Below are 19,321 nucleotides of genomic sequence, written 5' to 3'. Positions count from 1 at the left end.
CCCAGATAACCCATACTCAGAAAGGCTTGACAAATGGAGCTCGTGTTTCAGAAGTGTCACTCCCACGCATCTTCTCAGGGAGAAACAACCATCCTAGTGGGTGGGAGGAGCCCACCTCCCTGGTGGATTTGGTTCCAGAGGGTGGCTGGCTCAATAAAACCCGATGGCAGTGAGGATGAAAGATGGCCCAGTGGCCTTGTCAGTTCGGGTTGAGAGTGTCCCATACCCATCCCAGGAGACAAATGAGCCCCAATAAAGCTAAGTGTAGCAAAAAAAGCCATATGATGACATACGATGACAGTTCGTGGTCATGGTCATTGTGGCTGAATTCCACCATTGTAGGCACTTGCAAAGGGGCAGGGAGCAAGGGGAGTTGCCCCTGGGTCAGCAGGAGTGTAGGTCTGGGGTGACAGTACTTTGTGGAGAGGGCCCAGACCATATATTTGAGGATATTTCTCACGTGTCAATTTATTTATTTATTTATTTTTTAATCCTCACCCGAGGACATTTTTTGTACAGATAGAGTGGGAGGGAGAGAGAGAGAGAGAGAGAAACATCGATGTGAAAGGGACACATCGAGTGGCTGCCACCTGCACGACCAACTAGGGCCGGGGACAAACTGCAACCGAAGTACGTGCCCCTAGTGGGAACCGAACCCGGGTCTCTCTGGACCGCAGGCCGACGCTCTAACCGCTGAGCCAAACCGGCCAGGGTTCTCACGTGTCAATTTAAACAAATGTTTTGGTTGATTTTTTAGAGAGAGGAAGGGAGAGAGAGAGAAAAACATCCATGAGAGGGAGACACATCAGTTGGCTGCCTCCTGCACGCCCCGCCCCCCACTGGGGATGGAGCCCATAACCCAGGCATGTGCTCTGACTGGGAATGGAGCCAGGACCTCTCAGTCCATGGGACAACGCTCAATCCACTGAGCCACACTGGCAGGTTCTCATGTGTGTCAATTTTAAGTTACTCTGCCCATGACTTACTGTCCACACCATGTTGTCTACTAAGCTGGGTACAATTATCTCCACCTCCTGTGAAAGTTCATTATTATTGGCTATGAGTTGACTCTTGTATCCATGGGATTTTGGCAAAGCTTCTGCCTTAGGCAAATTAGGATCATTGGGATTCCAAACCAGCAGCCTATTTGGGACCATGGTCAGGGGTAGGCACTAGATAATGAAAGGATCCCACCCTATTAGACTAAGTTCCTATTATCTGTCCTGAGTCTGTCCACCATCCTTTATTGGAGCATTGGAGGACAGCAGGAATGAGAACGGGGGTATGGAGATGCGGAAGAAGAGGGGAAAACCAGCTTGGTATTGCCTTTAATGGCAAGAACAGGTGTCTCCAGAGCCCTAGTAAGGTGTAGAATGCCCCAAAGGTGGAGAACGTAGCATAATAGGGGTTGTGGGCAGGCATGACGCCGGCACCATTAGATGACTAGGCATTATTTTTAAATTTTAGTAAGGGATGTTTGAAAAGCCTGTTCTGGCACTCGGTCCAGCTAACCGAGTAAATGTTTCTTGTTATAAGGCCCATCTGTGTGCATCTTGTGAAGGTCTTTGATCTAAATCTAGGACACCAGGAGGAATTAGGAGGGCTTCGGATGGTCCTGGGCAGCAGTCTCAGTGTTCGGCATATGCCGGCATTAAGCCCTTGTGTCGGCTTTGTCGTGGGCGTACCGAGTATACCAGAAGGTGGCGGTAAAGGGCCAGTAAAAGGAACCAGTCAGCGACTTGAAGAGCCGGGCCTCCGGAATGGATCCCCAGCCTGTAAATCGCCCGTGGCGTGTTTTGTTGTAGAGTTCACAGTTGGTTATTTTGGCCAGTAGTGTGCGAATGGAAGAAAGCCTTTGTTTTGCTCTCATTGCTATTCCTTGCGCTGCTCACCTGAGCCGGCCTCCAGCCTCATCTCACCGTGTTTCTGTCCCTGTTTCTTAGACCCGCGCCTTCTGTACTCCCTCCCGCCAGAGAAGCTCCCCTCCTGCTCAGCCTCTGCACGGCTGGTCCCCTGCTCTGAATACTGCCCTCCAGGTCTTCATGCAGCTGTCCCCATGCCCGCTTAGTTCCAGTTTCCTTTCTCAGGGAGGTCCTGCCTGATCACTCTCCAGCACATCACTGGTATTTTACTTTATTATTTTTAAAAAATTTATCAATCTTTTAGAGAGGAAGGGAGAGGGAGAGAGAGAGAGAGAGAAAAACATCATTGAGCAAGAACATCTACTGATGGCGTCCTCCATGCCCCCCACTGGGGATCTGGCCCACAACCTGGGCATGCCCTGACCAGAAATCAAACCTCTTGGGGCATGGGTCGAGGCTCGACCATTGAGCCACACCGGCCGGGCTGGTTTTTTTACTCTCTTTACAGTAGTGCTTATGTCTGATATTACACATTAATTTTGGCCAATTATGTTTGTTATCTGATTCCCCCAACCATAATGTAAGTTGCATGAGTGTAAGTAATTTGTCATTCTTTATTGCTACCCCTGTAGGGAGGAGCTCCTGGCTTACAGTTGGTGCTCAACAAATATTTATTAAATTATTGAGTGGGTGAACTGGTTCTATTTACCGTAATGCCGGGTTTCAGCAGTGATACTTACACGCCATGGAAACGAAGCCCCTGCTTAAGGAAAATGATCCAATGATGGGGCAAAATAGAGCACATAGCTAACATAATGCATTGTGAGGCTCTTGTCAGTCTACGTGATGACAGGGCATGGGTGCTCGACCATGCCCTCCCATAGTGCTGCGGCAATAAACAGAACACGGTGGCTCTGAGTTGTCCCTTTTTATTTTATTTTCTCTCTTTCACTCTCTCTCCCTCTATAATTTTTTTTTATCCTCACCCGAGGACATTTTTGCATTTATCTTCAGACAGAGTGGGAAGGAAACAGGAGGGAAGAGAGAGAGAGAGAGAGAGAGAGAGAGAGAGAGAGAAACATCGACGTGAGAAAGACACATCGAATGGTTGCCACCCGCACAACCCCAACCGAGGCCAGGGATAAACTGCAACCAAGGTACGTGCCCTTAGCAGGAACTGAACCCAGGACTCTCTGGTGCATGGTCCGACGCTCAAACTGCTGAGCCAAACCGGCCAGGGCTCCCTCTATAATTTTTATTGAATTCATTGCGGTGACATTGTTTAATAAAATTTTATAGGTTTCAAGTGTACAATTATATAATCCATCATCTGTATATTGTATTGTGTGTTCACCCCCACCCCCAAGTCAATTATCCTTCTATCACCATTTATTCCCCTTTTACCATCTTCTGCCTCTCCATATCCCCTTTTCATGCTGGTAACCACCATACTGTTGCCTGTGTCTATGAGTTTTGTTTTTTTTCTTAATCTCTTCATCTTTTCACCCAGCCCTTTAACCCCATTCCCTCATACAGATGTTAGTCTGTTCTCTGTATCTATGAGTCTGTTTCTCCTTTTTTTTGTTAGTTTATTTTGTTCATTAGATTCCACATATAAATGAAATTGTATGGTATTTGTCTTTCTCTGACTGGGTTATTTCATTTAGCATAATACTTTCCAAGTCCATCCACGCTGTTGCAAAAGGTAAGATTTCCTCCTTTTTTATAGCTGCATAGTATTCCGTTGTGTAAATGTACCATAGCTTTTATATCCACTCATCTACTGATAGGCACTTGGGCTGCTTCCACATCTTGGCTATTGTAAATAGTGCTGCAGTGAACATAAGTGTTCATATATTCTTTCAAATTAGTGTTTTGGATTTCTTCTGATATATTCCCAGAAGTGGAATTGCTGGGTCATAAGGCAGTTCCATTTTTAATTTTTTGAGTAAATGTCATAGTGTTTTCTACAGTGGCTGCACCAGTCTGCATTCCCACCAGCAGTATACTAGGGTTCCTTTTTCTCCACATCCTCACCAGCACTTGTTGTTTGATGATTTATTGATGATGGCCATTGTGACAAGTGTGAGGTGATATCTCATTGTGGTTTTAATTTGCATTTCTTTGATGATTAGTGACGTTGAGCATCTTTTCATATGTCTATTGGTCATCGGTATGTCCTCTTTGGAGAAATGTTTATTCAGATTGTTTGCCTATTTTGTTTGTATTGTTTGCTTTTTTGGTGTTGAGTTACATAAGTTCTTTATAAATTTTGGATTTTAACCCCTATCAGATGTATTATTGACTAATATGTTCTCCCTTTTAGTGGGTTGACTTTTTGTTTTGTTGATGGTTTCCTGACTGTGCAAAACCTTTTTAGTTTGATGGAGTCTCATTTATTTTTATTTGTTTGTTTCTTTTGCCCAAGGAGATATATCAGAAAAAATATTGCTACGAGAAATGTCCAAGATTTTACTGCCTATGTTTTCTTCTAGGAGTTTTATGGTTTTGAGTCTTACATTTAAGTCTTTAATTCATTTTGAGTTTATTCTTGTATATGGTGTAAGAAGGTGATGTAGTTTCATTTTTTTGCACGTATCTGTCCAATTTTCCAAACCGTTTATTGAACAGAAGTGTGTCCCTGTGTTAAACATTACAACATTGTTTTGTGTACCTTATTTTCTGGTTGGAACCTACAAGTTGTCTCCTGAGAATACAGAAGGAGCTAGTGCCCCATGTCATTCCCCCACCACAGCATGAGCAGGGTTCAATTACCTCTATTTCCTGTGAAAGTTCATCATTGTTATTACCTATGAGTTGGCGCTAGTGCCCATGGAATTTAGACAAAGCTTCTACCTTAGGCAAATTATGATTTCCATGTCGGGGAGGGGATGATTAAAGAAGATAATGCAAGATGGAAGGTCAAAAGATATGAGCTCTGCTTAAGATGGTGGTTTGGTTATTATTAGTCAACATTTTGGGACTGGGGTGGATTTTTGTTAGTAGAGGCATATACAAATATAGGCTAACATGTTTAAATAACTATATAAAACTTAGATTTGCATAGTTATGGGCAGAATCATTTTGAACAAGTCAACGAGAACACTGCTGTAACAGTGACTAAACTGTTTTTTTCTTTTAAAATGTTTATTGTAAAAACAATTCTAAATTAAAAACAAATCTGAACACATGGTGTACATGGTCCCGAATCTTCCCGAGAACTGCCGGGTGTACCCCATCATGGTGCATCACAGTTTGGCTCCAGACTTATGTCCCTAAGACCCGCTCTCAGCTTTGCTTTGTTGTTTCATGAAAGAAAAACAAAGAAAAGGTGCTTTCAGAGAGTCAGTTGGGCTTGTGGCCTAGAACACGAAAACACAGCCAGAAACCTCAGGCTGGTTCTTTTTTTTTTATTTTTTATCCTCATCTGAGGACTTCTTTTTTTGCATTTATCTTCAGAAAGAGTGGGAGGGAGAGAGGGAGGAAGAGAGAGAGAAACATTGATGTGAGAGAGACACATCGACTAGTTGCCACCCACACAACTACAACCGGGGCCTGGGACAAACTGCAACTGAGGTACGCGTCCTTAGCGGGAACTGAACCCAGGTCTCTCTAGCCCACAGGCCGACACTCTAACCACTGAGCCAAACTGACCAGAGCCTTAGGCTGGTTCTTGACTTCATATCTCATCACTGAGTTTCTGGGGACATGGTATATTCTAGACAGAGGTAGCTTGCTCTCTGCTTGTGATGGACAATGTTGCTTTTGCTATATAGCATCTACTCTACTCCTTTGATAACAATTCCCCAATTTTCATTTAGAGAACCCACTCCAGACCATTCTCAGTCCACAAGGAAGCTGATTCTATTTTTGAATTTGGGGGTGGGGTTTATGATCAAGATTAAGGCAGTCAGAGCATTCCCTCTCCCCAGCCACTGATTGGTTCAAAGATGGGCACGTGGCCCGAGTCAGGTCAGTCGGGGCTAGTGAGGCTCTGGCTCGGACTTCTGTTTGTGAATAGGGGGAAGTGAGCTCTCTTTCCTCCTGGATTTGGTATTGGAGTTGGTGTGTTCTTGTAGTTGCTTGAAGCCTGACAATGAATCCAGTATAGAAGGAGATAGCGTATATTACCATTGGAGGTGAAATGTGAGCCTGGACAAGCTGCCCTTGAAGATTGTCCCTGGCCTTTCAGTTACGTAGCCAATAAATTACCTGAAGAGCCTTGACTGAGGGGTAAATCACTTTCTTTTGTAATTAAGCCTGCAGTTTACTTTGAAGTACATAAAAAAAATTAGATGACAATAACATCAAGAGGACTTTCAAAGGTTTGCAGTCTTAGGAAAAGGAGATACGTAAACTTAGAGAACCCTTCTCACTTATAAAAATGCATGAATGCATTCTGGAAATGTAGCTTTCTGGCTATTAAATTCTGTAATCAATTCAACCAACAAGGCCTGCCTGCTCTGTGACAGTGCTGGGTGCCCATTCCAGCAAGCTCAGGGCAGCTCAGCCACGGGAAATCAGTGCGGTCCCGACTCTTTCCATTTGCTCAATTGGCATGCCTCCCCAGCTCGACTGGAATGTCAGCCTCCCAGGAAGAAATGAGCAGTTCTCACCACTCCAACATCTTCAAGTTCAGATTATTCTGGTGTTCTGTCCCATCAGTAAATACAATTACCTTGCTAACCATGGGGACCAGGGATGGCTACATGGGTGTGTGAACTGCAGTCACACAGGTCCCCATACTCAAAGGAACTCTGTTGGGTTTAGTATTTTACTGTAGCCATTTTGGAATTCTTAATAAGTTTCTAACAAGATACCCAGATTTTTATTTTGTACTGGACCCTGTGAATTATGTATTTTTTTTCTGACTGGAATCCAACAAGTTGAATCTCATATTTCTTAAATCCCCACATTTTTGATTTGCAGAAGCTGTCCACTGCATTCTTCATCAGATTTATGCTACCAGCCTACATTTCCACCGTCTGATCCTGAGAATGAATGAATTTCTGTATCATGTGTCATAGCCTCAGGACACATTGGATGATGATCAAGCGCATGAGCATGGAGAGATGTCACATCTTTTACTTCTTTCATCTTGTTTGACATAAATGACACTGTGGGAGAAGAGCTTTAATAACTGCTGGAACATTCTCTTCTGGTTTGCATTGCTCTAGTGAACTCGGCCTTTTCACGTTCATGCCAAATTTTAAAAATTATTTACTGGCATGCCCACAGAGTTATGGGGCTAAAATCAGGCCTAAAGTTTTTGATAAATATATTAATTGGGATGCATCTTGTTCACAGGTCACAAGTCGATGCTTCTCAGAAGGGTGGAGTGCCAGGTGGAGGAAAGGCTCTTTCTATCTGTGAGATACACGCAAGGGACTCCCCAAGAATCCTCTTCTTCACAACTGTTTTTGGCAGTCATGACATTTTCAAATTAAACAGGGTTTTGTAGGGACAAGAGTCAAAGCTAGCTGCCCAAGAGGCAGGGAAAATATGAGTGCCTTAGGAAATCTTTAAACTCCCTTTGACTTGAAAAGATATTCTTAAGTGAGAAGAAACCTTAAGTGATAAACCCATTCAAAACTTCCAGTTAACATCAGACTCATTTCCCCCAACACTTATGAAAAATGTCAAACATACAGCAAAGTTGAAAGAATTCTACAGTGACCACCCTTTCCCACCACCTGGATTTTACCTTTAACAACTTATAGTTGCTTGATCATATATCTTTCCATTTATCTTATTTTCATGATATATTTATTTTTCTTATATTAATTATGAGTTTCATTTTTAAAATTGTTTAAATCACACAACATAAAATTTACCAACTTAACCGTTTCTAAGTGGATAGTTTAGTAGTTTTGAGTATGTACACATTGTTGTGCAACTAATATCTAGAACTTTTTCAACTTGTGAAACTGAAGCTTTATACCCATTAAATCCATCCCCCCTCCCTTCACCCCCTGGCCACCAATATTTTATTTACTGTTTCTATCCTGGTTAAGTGGAATCATACAGTAGTTGTTTTTCTACAACTGATTTTTTCATGTATCAGAATTTTCTTCCTTTTTAAGGCTGAATAACATTTTATTGTGTGTATGCACCAAATTTTGTTTACCCGTCATCTGTTAATGGACATGTGGGTTGCTTGTGAATTGCACTGATATGAAAATCAGTGTGCACAGCCCTGGCTGGTTTTGCTCAGTGGTAGAGCGTTGGCCTGCAGACCAATGAGTCGTGGGTTTGATTCCGGCCAAGGGCACATATTTTGGTTGCGGTTCATCCCTGACCCTGGTCAGGGTCGTGCAGGAGGCAACCTGTCAATGTGTTCCTCTCCCGTCGATGTTTCTCTCTCTTTCTCTCTCCCCCCCTCCCTCCCTCCTTCCCACTCTATCTGAAGATAAATAGAAAAAAATATCCTCCAGCGAGGATTTAAAGAAAGAGAACCAGTGTGCACATATCTCTTCAAGGTTTTGCTTTTATTTCCACTCCCAACTTTATTGAAGAATAGTTGACAGATATAAGTATGTATTTAAAGTGTATTGAAGTACTATTTTTATTTCCTTCATCTACCCATCATTTGATCTAGAGGGGCCATGGCAAAGACAGGTTCTCTCTTTCCTTAGTTAAAGACCCCCAAATTTTATCTGGACACATTGACTCTAGGATTAAAGACATTTTCTAGCTTCCTTTGAAGCCAGTGTGACCATGTGACTATGTTCTGGTATGTAAACAGAAGTGGTGTGTGGGAATTTTGGCAATGTCTCTTAAAGGAGGTGGGGCTGAGGGCTATTTTGTCCTTTCCCATTCCTCTGTCCTCTAAAACAAAAGCATGATGGCTGGAGAGCCAGCACCCATTTTGTGGCATCCGGTGACCTTGAGTTTGAAGGATATTCACTAGGGATGGTGAAGCAGCAAATTGGCAACCTACATTGTTGATGGCATGCTGGGCCTGTCAAATCATCCCATGGACTACTTTCCACGAAGTCTTTTACATAAGGGAGAAATAAACTTCTATATTGCTTAAAACCTTTTGAGTTTGGATCTCTCTATTATATGAAACTGTCAATCCTAACAATAAAGGAGTTTACCCACATTTAATCTATATGTATCTTTTTTTTTTAAATCCTCACCCGAGGACATTTTTGCATTTCTCTTCAGATAGAGCAGGAGGGACAGAGTGGGGAAGAGAGAGAGAAACATCGATGTGAGAGAGACACATTGAGTGGTTGGCACCCACACAACCCTAACTGGGGCCGGGGACACACTGCAACTGAGGTACGTGCCCTTAGCGGGAACCAACCCAGGACTCTGGTCTGTGGGCCGACACTCTAACCGCTGAGCCAAACCAGCCAGGGCTCTCTCTATATGTGTCTTTTATACTTTAAAATTTTATTTTTAAATTACCGTTTGCAGTCATTATTTTGTATTAGTTTCAGGTGTACAGCATAATGGTTAGACAATCATATTCTTTACTAAGTGTTTCCCCCGATATTTCAGGTGCCCACCTGGCACCATACATGGTTATTACAATATTATTGACTATATATATTCCCTATGCTATATTTTACATCCCTCTGACTATTTTATAATTACTAATTAGTACTTATTAATCTCTTCACCTTTTTCACCCAGTCCCCCAATTCCCTTCCCCTAAGGCCTCTATCAGTCTGTTCTCTATAAATCTGTTTCTATTTTGTTTGTTTGTTTATTGTATTCTTTAGATTTCACATATAAATGAAATCATATGGTATTTATCTTTCTCTGTCTGGCTTACTTCACTTAGCATAATACCCTATAGGTTCATTCATGCTATTGCAAATGGTAAGATTTCATTCTTTTTTTTTTTTAACATGTTTTTATTGATTTTTTTAGAGAGAGAGGAAGGGAGAGAGAGATAGAAACATCCATGTGAAAGAGAAACTGATCAGCTGCCTCCTGCATGCCCCCCACTGGGGATCGAGCCCACAACTCAGCCATGTGCCCTGACAGGAATCAAACCAGGACCTCTCAGTCCATGGGACGATGTTCAGTCCACCGAGCCACACCAGCCAGGTATACCACATCTTCTTTATCCACTCATCTATTGATTAGCTCTTGGGCTGCTTCCATATCTTTGCTATAGTAAATAACACTGCAATGAACATAGGAGTGCATATATTCTCTTGAATTAGTGTTTTGGGTTTCTTTGGATATATACCCAGAAGTGGAATTGCTGGGTCATAAGGCAGTTCCATTTTTAATTTTTCGAGGTAACTCCACACTGCTTTCCACAGTGGCTGCATCAGTCTGCATTCCCACCAACAGTGCACTGGAGTGCCCCTTTCTCCACATCCTTGCCAACATTTGTTGTTTGTTTATTGATGATAGCAATTCTGACAGGTGTGAGGTGATATCTCATTGTGGTTTAAATTTACAGTTCTCTGATGATTAGTGATGTTGATCATCTTTTGTGTGTTTATTGGCCATCTGTATGTCCTCTTTGGAGAATTATCTATTTAGGTCCTTTGCCCAATTTTTAATTGGGTTGTCTGAATTTTTGGTGTTAAGTTATCTGAATTCTTTATAAATTTTTGATATTAACCCCTTAATGGATATATCCTTTGCAAATATCTTCTCCCATTTAACAGGTTGAATTTTCATTTTGTTAATATATTTATCTTTTTTACAGCCTCAGTTATTTTCAAACACAATCTGTAACAAATTCCACATTTTAAAAATCTAAGGTTTAGCCCGGCTGGTGTGGCTCCATGTTGAGCATTGACCCATGCACTAAGAGGTCGCCGGTTTGGTTCCCGGTCAAGGCACCTGCCCAGGTTGTGGGCCAAATCCCCAGTGGGGGGCATGCAGGAGGTGGCCAATCGATGTTCTTTCTCATCGATGTTTCTTTCTCCCTCTCCCTCTCCCTTCTTCTCTCTCTAAATTCAATAAAGGAAAAAAAATTTAAGGTTTAAAACATTGTTATTATTTTTATTTTAAAAATAATGCTCAAGGGGGGAGGGAGGGAAGAGATAAACCAAAGAACTTACATGCAAATATGCATAACCAAGGGACAGAGACAACAATACTGTGAAGGGGGGGATGGGAGTGGGGAGGAGGTGTCAATGGGAGAAAAAGAAACATCTGTAACAAAAATAAATACATTAATAATAATAATAATATCCAAGATTTTGGTGTATGAACCTTGTGGTAGTAATTATTGTTGCTTCTGGGCATATGGTAGATTTTTATCTTTGTCCCTTTACGGTTGGGTAGCACCGTGTGACAGGTCCTGACTAGTGAACTGTGAGAAGTGCCTGTTGTCACTTGAGCACTGGAGCACTGAATTATCAGCATGAGGCCCTGCAGAGTCCTTTTGCTTCTGGAATGGTAGTGGGCAATGTTAACAGCCAGTCTGGGTCTGGGGGACAACGAGCAAAGCATTGCATTGACATGTGGTAGATAGGTAGCAGGCGTGAGAACGAAACCTTTTTTCTTTAAGACCATTGAGATTTGAGGTGGTTGTTCCTGCAGCATACCTTAGCCTAGCTGTCCTCAAAATGTGGTGAGAGGACGCTTGGGGGCCCCAAACCACTTAAGCTTGTCCTTAGGTGGTCAAACTATTTTCATAATGATACAAAGACATTATTTGCCTCGTTTGTTTTGTTGACATTTGCACTCATGGTGCAAAAGCAATAGTGAATAAAACTGCTGGTGCTGTAGCAGGACTCCAGATGTGGTGCCATGTCGTCTTCGTCACCTTCCTCTCACGGTTAAAAACAAACAAGAAAAACGCCCACACAAACCCAAAAGACTAGTTTTACCCAAGAATGTCCTTTTTTTTTAAAAAAAAATTAATTTATTTTTGTTACAGATGTTTCTCCTTTTCTCCCCACTGATACCCCCTCCCCCACCCTCCCTGCCCTGTCCCCAGCTTTGTTGTCCATGCCCATTGTTCATGCACACATGCATATAAGTTCTGTGGTTTATCTCTCCCCCCCCACCCCCTCTTCTGGGGATTGTCAGTCTGTACCCCACTTCCACGTCTCTGGGACTACCCCATTCCTCAGACTGTTATGTTCATTATATTCCACAAATAAGTGAGATCATATGATACTTGTCTTTCTCTGTTTGGCTTGTTTCGCTTAGGATAATACTTTCCAGGTCCCTCTATGTAGTCTCAAAGGGTAAGAGATCTTTCTTTCTTACAGCTGCATTGTACTCCATTGTGTGTATGTACCACAGCTTTTTTATCCATTCGTCTACTTATGGACACTTGGGCTGTTTCCAGATCTTAGCCATTGTAAATAGTGCTGCTACAAACATGGGGGTACATGTATTCTTTCTGATTGGTGTTTCAGGCTTCTTAGGGTATATTCCTAGAAGTGGGATCACTGGGTCAAATGGAAGTTCAATTTTTAACTTTTTGAGGTAACACCATAGTGTTTTCCATAGTGGCTGCACCAGTCTGCATTCCCCCCAGCAGTGTACTAGAGTCCCCTTTTCTCCACACCCTCGCCAACACTTGTTGTTTGATGATTTGTTGATGGTGGCCATTCTGACAGGTGTGAGGTGATACCTCGTTGTTTTAATTTGCATCTCTCTGATGATTACTGATATTGGGCATTTCTTCATATGCCTCTTAGCCATTTGTATGTCCTTTTAGGAGAGGTGTCTATTTAGTTCCTCTGCCCATTTTCTAATTGGGTTCTTTCTCTTCCTTTTGTTGAGTTGTATGAGCACTCTATATATTTTGGAAATTAACCCCTTATCTGATATATCATTGGCAATTATGCTCACCCATACAGTGGGTTCTCTTTCCATTTTAATGGTGTTTCTTTTGCTGTGCAGAAGCTTTTGAGTTTGAAGTAGTCCCAAATGTTCATTTTCTCCTTTGTTTCTGTTGCCGTAGGTGATGTATCAGTGAAAATTCTGCTGCGTATGATGTCTGAAATTTTGTTGCCTACAGTTTCTTCTAGGACTTTTATGGATTCATGAGTCACATTTAAGTCTTTTATCCATTTTGAGTTTATTCTTGTATAGGGTGTAAGTTGATGGTCTAGTTTCATTTTTCTGCAAGTAGCTGTCCAATTTTCCCAGCACCATTTATTAAAGAGGCTGTCCTTACTCCACTGTATGCTCTTGCCACCTTTGTCAAATATTAATTGAGCATATTTCCTTGGGTCCATTCCTGGGTTCTCTGTTCTGTTCCACTGGTCTATATGCCTGTTCTTGTGCCAGTACCAGGCTGTTTTGATTACAGTGGCTTTGTAGTATAACCTGAAATCTGGTAATGTGATGCCTCTAACTTTGTCTTTTTTTTCAAGATTACTGTGGCTATTAGAGGTCTTTTTTGGTTCTATATGAAATTTGAAGTATTTGTTCTAGTTCTGTGAAGTATGTCATTGGTATTTTGATGGGGATTGCATTGAATCTGTAGATTGCTTTGGGTAGTATAGACATTTTAATGATGTTAATTCTTCCAATCCATGAACAAGGTATGTGCTTCCACATTTTTTATATCTTCCTGTATTTCTTTTTTCAATGACCTGTAGTTTTCTGTGAATAGGTCCTTTATTTCTTTGGTTAAGTTTATTCCTAGGTATATTAATTTTTTTGCTGCAATGGTAAATGGGATTGTTTATTGAGTTTCTCTTTCTGTGACTTCATCATTGGAGTCTAAAAATGCCATCGATTTCTTGATGTTAATTGTGTATCCTGCTATTTTACCAAATTCATTTATTAAGTCTAGTAAATTTTTGATGGAGTCTTTGGGGTTTTCTATGTATAGTATCATGTCAACTGAGAATAATGACAGTTTCACTTCCTCCTTTTTAGTTTGGATCCCTTTTATTTTTTCTTCCTGTCTGATTGCTGTGGCTAAGACTTCCAGTACTATGCTAAATTAGAGTGGTGAAAGTGGGCATCCTTGTCTTGTTCCTGTTCTTAAGGGAAATGCTTTTAATTTTTGCCCATTGAGTATGATGTTGGCTGTAGGTCTTTCATATATGGCCTTTATTATATCGAGATATGATCCCTCTATTCCAAGATTGCTGAGCATTTTTATCAGAAATGGATGCTGGATTTTGTCGAATGCTTTTTCAGTGTCTATTGATATGATCATATGATTTTTATCTTTCATTTTGTTTATGTGGTGCATCACATTTATTGACTTGTGAATATTGTACCAGCCTTGCATCCGTGGGATGAATCCCACCTGGTCATAGTGAATAACTTTTTTGATGTGTTGCTGGATTCGATTTGCTAGCATGTTGTTCAGGATTTTGGCATCTATGTTCATCAGGGATATGGGTCTGTAGTTTTCTTTCTTTGTAGTGTGTTTTTCTGTTTTTGGAATCAGAATTATGCTGGCCTCATAAAACAAGTTTGGAAGTCTTCCTTCTTCTTGAATTTTTTGAAATAGTTTGAGGAGAATGGGTGTTAGTTCTTTGAATTTTCGGTAAAATTCCCCTGTGAAGCCATCCGGGCCTGGGCTTTTGTTTGCTGGGAGAGTCTTGATTACCTCTTCAATTTCTTTTGTTGTTATTGGTCTGTTCAAGTTTTCTGTCTCTTCCTGGCTCAGTTTTGGGAGACTATGTGTTTCTAGAAATTTGTCCATTTTGCTTAGATTGTCGAATTTGTTGCTATATAATTGTTCATAGTAGTTGTTAACGATCTTTTGTATTTCTGTGGTATCAGTTATTATTTCTCCTCTTTTATTTCTGATCTTGTGTATTTGGGTTCTCTCTGTTTCTTGGTGAGTCTTGCTAGTGGTCCATCAATCTTGTTTATCTTTTCAAAGAACCAGCTCTTTGTTTCATTGATCCTTTGAATTGTTTTTGTTTTTGGTCTCCATGTCATTTATTTCTGCTCTGATCTTTACTATTTCCTTCCTTCTACTTGCTCTGGGGTTTTCTTTTTGTTTGCTTTCTAGTTGTTTAAGTTGTGAGGTTAGATAATTTATTAGAATTTTTTCTCGTTTCTTGAGATAGGCCTGTAATGCTATGAACTTCCCTCTCAGAACTGCTTTTGCTGCATCCCATAGATTTTGTGTTGTTGTGTGTTCATTTTCATTGGTTTCCAGGAAGTTTTTAATTTCTTCCTTGATCTCCATGGTAACTCATTCATTGTTCAATAACATGCTATTTAGCCTTCATGTTTTCAAATGTCTTTGCATGTTCTTATTGCAATTGAGTTCTAGTTGCATGTGGTCTGAGAAGATGCTTGATATGATTTCAATCTTCTTGAACTTGTAGAGACTTAGTTTGTGCCCTAACATGTGGTCTGTCTTTGAGAATGTCCCATGTGCACTTGAGAAGAATGTGAATTCTGCAGTTTTGGGGGTAATTCTCTGTAGATATCTATTAAATCCATTTGATCTAGCGCTTCTTTTAGAGTCTGTGTTTCCTTGTTAATTTTTTGTCTAGAAGATCTATCCAGTAATGTCAGCAGGGTATTGAAGTCCCCTGCTATGATTGTATTGCTATTGATTTCTCCTTTGAAGTCCTCCAAAAGATTTTTAATATATGTTCGTGCTCCTATATTGGGTGCATATATGTTTATCAAGGTTATATCTTCCTGTTGGATAGATCCTTTCAATATTATGTAGTGGCCTTCTTTGTCTCTAGTTATGGCCTTTATTTTGAAATCTACTTTATCAGATATGAGTATTGCTACCCCAGCTTTTTTTCCTTTTCGATTGCTTGAATGATTTTTTTTTTCATCCCTTCACTTTCAACCTATTTGAGTCTTTTGTTGTGTGGTGGGTCTCTTGTAAACAACATATATGTGAGTCCTGCTTTCTTCCAGTCAGCTACTCTGTGTCTATTTATCGGAGCATTCAAACCATTCACATTTAATGTGATAATTGATATGTACTTATTTATCGCCATTTTTGTTTAGTGCGGTTTTATTTTTCTTCCTATTTCTTCTACTAATTACAGCAGTCCTTTTAGTATATCTTGCAGTGTTGGTTTGGTCTTAATATATTCTCTTAGCCTTTTTTTGTTTTTGTCTGGGAAGCTCTTTATTTGACCTTCTATTTTGAATGACAGCCTTGCTGGATAGAGTAGTCTTGGATTCAGATCCTTGTTTCTCATGACCTGATTACTTTATGCCACTCCCTTCTGGCCTGTAGTGTTTCTGTTGAGAAAACAGCTGAGAGCCTCTTAGGGTTTCCTTTGTAGGTAACCTGTTGCTTATCTCTTGCTGCCTTTACGATTCTCTCTTTGTCTTTAATTTTTGGCATTTTAATTACTATGTGTCTTGGTGTGGGTCTGTTTGAGTTCTTCTTACTTTGGGCTCTCTGTTCTTCTTGAACTTGAATGCCTTCTTCCTTCACCAAGTTAGAAAAGTTTTCTGTCACTATTTCTTCAAATATATTCTCTAACCCTTGCCTATCTTTTTCTTCTTCAGGGACTCCTATGATGCAAATGTTATTACATTTCCATTTGTCCCACAGTTCTCTTAAGCTGTCTTTTAATCGTTTTTTCTTTTGGTTTTCTGATTGGTTGATTTTTTTCTACCCTGTCTTCTAATTCACTGATCCAGTGCTCAGCTTCCTCTTCTCTGCTGGTTAATCCTTTCAATGTGTTCTTAATTTCTGCTATGTCATTCTTTATTTCCACTTGGTTGGTTTTCAATGTTTCTATATCTTTACTCATGGTGCTGATGTCCTTACTCATGCTGTTGAGCTTCCTCAAAATCATGGTTCTGAACTCTACCTCTGATAATTTACTTCAGTGCATTTCATTTATCTCATCTTCGGTAGAGTTCTTGTGTTCTTTCATTTGGGTTTTGTTTCTTTGTGTCACCATTTTGGCTATTCAGTAGGTTTTGTAGCCTCCCAAATTTTCCCTGTGGGTGTTGGTGTTCTGCTGTTTGTGGTTCCCTCTACTGGGTTTGGATGAGCCTGGGTGGGCCCACGTTAAACACCACTGTCAAATCTTACTTTCCTGGGTAGATTTGCAAACCCAGGAAAGGTTCAGTTATCCTCTAGCTTTTTCCTGGTGGCTAGTAGTCTCAGTTACTCAGTGCCTTGGGATGTAGCCCTGGTGTTCTGCCTAAGAGAATTTCCAGAGGGTGGGATAGATGCTGGTTGTTAATGAGCCTCAATTTGCATTTTTTTGCCTCACCTGGGAAAGGTTGAATCTCTGATTGGGGGGCTGATGCTTTTCTCCACAGCTCTGGGAAGGAGCACACTGGCCACCGTCCTTTGTGGCCACAACTCAGTAAAAACTCTGAGTGCCCTCCAAATCATGAGTGTCCCCACAGAGTTCCAGCCCACTCTTCCCTTCTTCTGCTGTAGCCCCCTGGTGAGTGGCTATGGCTCTTTTAGTGCTCTGTCCCGGCACTCTGTGCTGTGGAGTGGTCTTGGTCTTTATTCCCCAAGGGTGCTGCTCACAGCTAAGACTGCTGCTGTCCATGGGCTCCCAGCCCGCCACCCTCTCGTGCCTCGCAGATCCTACCTGTGTCCCTGGTTATATGGTCACGTCCTGCTGCTTTTCTGTTTCTCTTTTTTGAGGATGTGTGTTTATTTTAGTTGTAATTCCCATTTGGTCCTGGGAGATTGTCTGCATAGCTTCTATTTACTCCACCTCCATTTTCACATCCTCTATGCCTATCTTGTGCGCAGCTGGGTCACACAGGCCTTTTTGGTGCCCCTGCACCCTGCAGGACCCACGGGTAACTGGTTCGCACAGTCCCTTTGGGGACCTGGCTCTATGCCTATGTTATGGGCCGGTGGGTCGCACAGGCCTCTCTGGTGCTTCAGCACCCCGCAGGTCCTGCGAGTAACTGGATGGCACAGTCCCTGCTGGGTCACACGAGCCTCTCTGGTGCTTCAGCATCCCGCAGGTCCAGTGGATAACTGGACAGTACAGTCCCTGCTGGGTTGCACAAGCCTCTCTCATGCCCCTGCACCCTGCAGTTCCCAGGGTTGGCAGCTGGATCACACCAATCTCTCTTAGGCTCCAGCTCTTGTGGGCTACTGGACTGCACAGGCCTCTGTGGAGGCTGGTGGCTGGGGAGTGCTGCTACCCTGTTGGGCTCAACCCCTTCTCAGCTTTTGCTGTAGTTTTTGGGGATGTGTCTGCTGGTCTGTGCTTCTGTTGCCTGGGGATAGATGTCTGCTCCCCAACCTTTGTTGTTAGGGGTATATGTCAACTCTGATCAGGCTGCTACTATGGCTGTTTGTGGCTTCTGTGACCAGTACCTTGGGAACTCCACTACTGTGCACTGGTCTGTGTTGACACAGAGTGTCCACTGGTCTGATGGTGCCAGGTGTGCTGGTGGGCTCAGGTTGCTGGGCCCTGGATGCTCCCACTGCCTCCTCCCAGGTAAGACCCGGGATCTTCCAAAATGGTGGGACCTCTCCGTGGCACAGGGAGGAGCACCCTGAAGGGACACTTACCAAGGTAGCCGCTGCTCCCGTTGACAGCACAGGAACTTTCTGCTCCATGGCTCTGCATTGCTCAGGTTTGGTTGTCCACCTTCACATCCACTCACACTCTCTCACACACACACTCACCTTCCCTCTGGTCCTGCCCACCACCATCTTCTCGACATATCCCCCAAGAATGTCCTTAATGAAAATTATAATTTTTGTCAAATTTAATCTCAAGTACATATCTTTGTTGTTTGTTTTTCTTGTGTGATGAAATGGGAAGGACATAAAAACAATTTTTACCCAGCTGGTGTGGCTCAGTGGATTGAGCACCATCCCATGGACTGAGAGGCCCCGGTTCGAGTCCCGGTCAGGGCACATGTCCGAGTTGCAGGCTCCATCTCCAGTGTGGGGTGTGCAGGAGGTGGCCAATCAATGTTTCTCTCTCACATTGATATTTCTATCTCTTTCCCTTCCTCTCTCTAAAAAAATCAATAAAACATATATATTTAAAAAAATTTTTATTTATTAATTTGTTTTTGTTGCAGATGTTTCTCATTTTTCCCTTATTGATACCTTCCTCCCCTTCCTCTCTGCCCCATCCCCAGCTTTGTTGTCTTTGTTCATTGGTCATGCACACATGCATATAAGTTCTGTGGTCTACCTATTCCCCCACAAACTCCCCCTCCTCTGAGGCTTGTCAGCCTGTACCCCACCTCCATGTCTCTGGGTTAATTTTGTTCAGCAGTTTGTTTAGTTCATTATATTCCACAAATAAGTGAGATCATGTGATATTTCTCTTTCTCTGCTTGGCTTGTTTTGTTTAGCATAATACTGTCCAGGTCCTTCCATGTCATCTCAAAGAGTAAGAGATCTTTTTTCTTACAGCTGCATAGTATTCCATTGTGTACATGTACCACAGCTTTTTAATCCACTCATCTACTGATGGACACTTGGGTTGTTTCCAGATCTTAGCTATTGTAAATAGTGCTGCTCTGAACATAGGGGTACATATATTCTTTCTGATTGGTGTTTCAGGTTTCTTAGGGTATATTCCTAGAAGTGGGATCACTGGTCAAATGGCAGT

Source organism: Molossus molossus, unplaced genomic scaffold (genome assembly GCF_014108415.1).
Source record: "Molossus molossus isolate mMolMol1 unplaced genomic scaffold, mMolMol1.p scaffold_m16_p_6, whole genome shotgun sequence".
NCBI classification, from domain to species: Eukaryota; Metazoa; Chordata; class Mammalia; order Chiroptera; family Molossidae; genus Molossus; species Molossus molossus.
The sequence above is the reverse complement of the archived record's forward strand: the minus strand, read 5'-3'. Positions refer to the sequence as shown.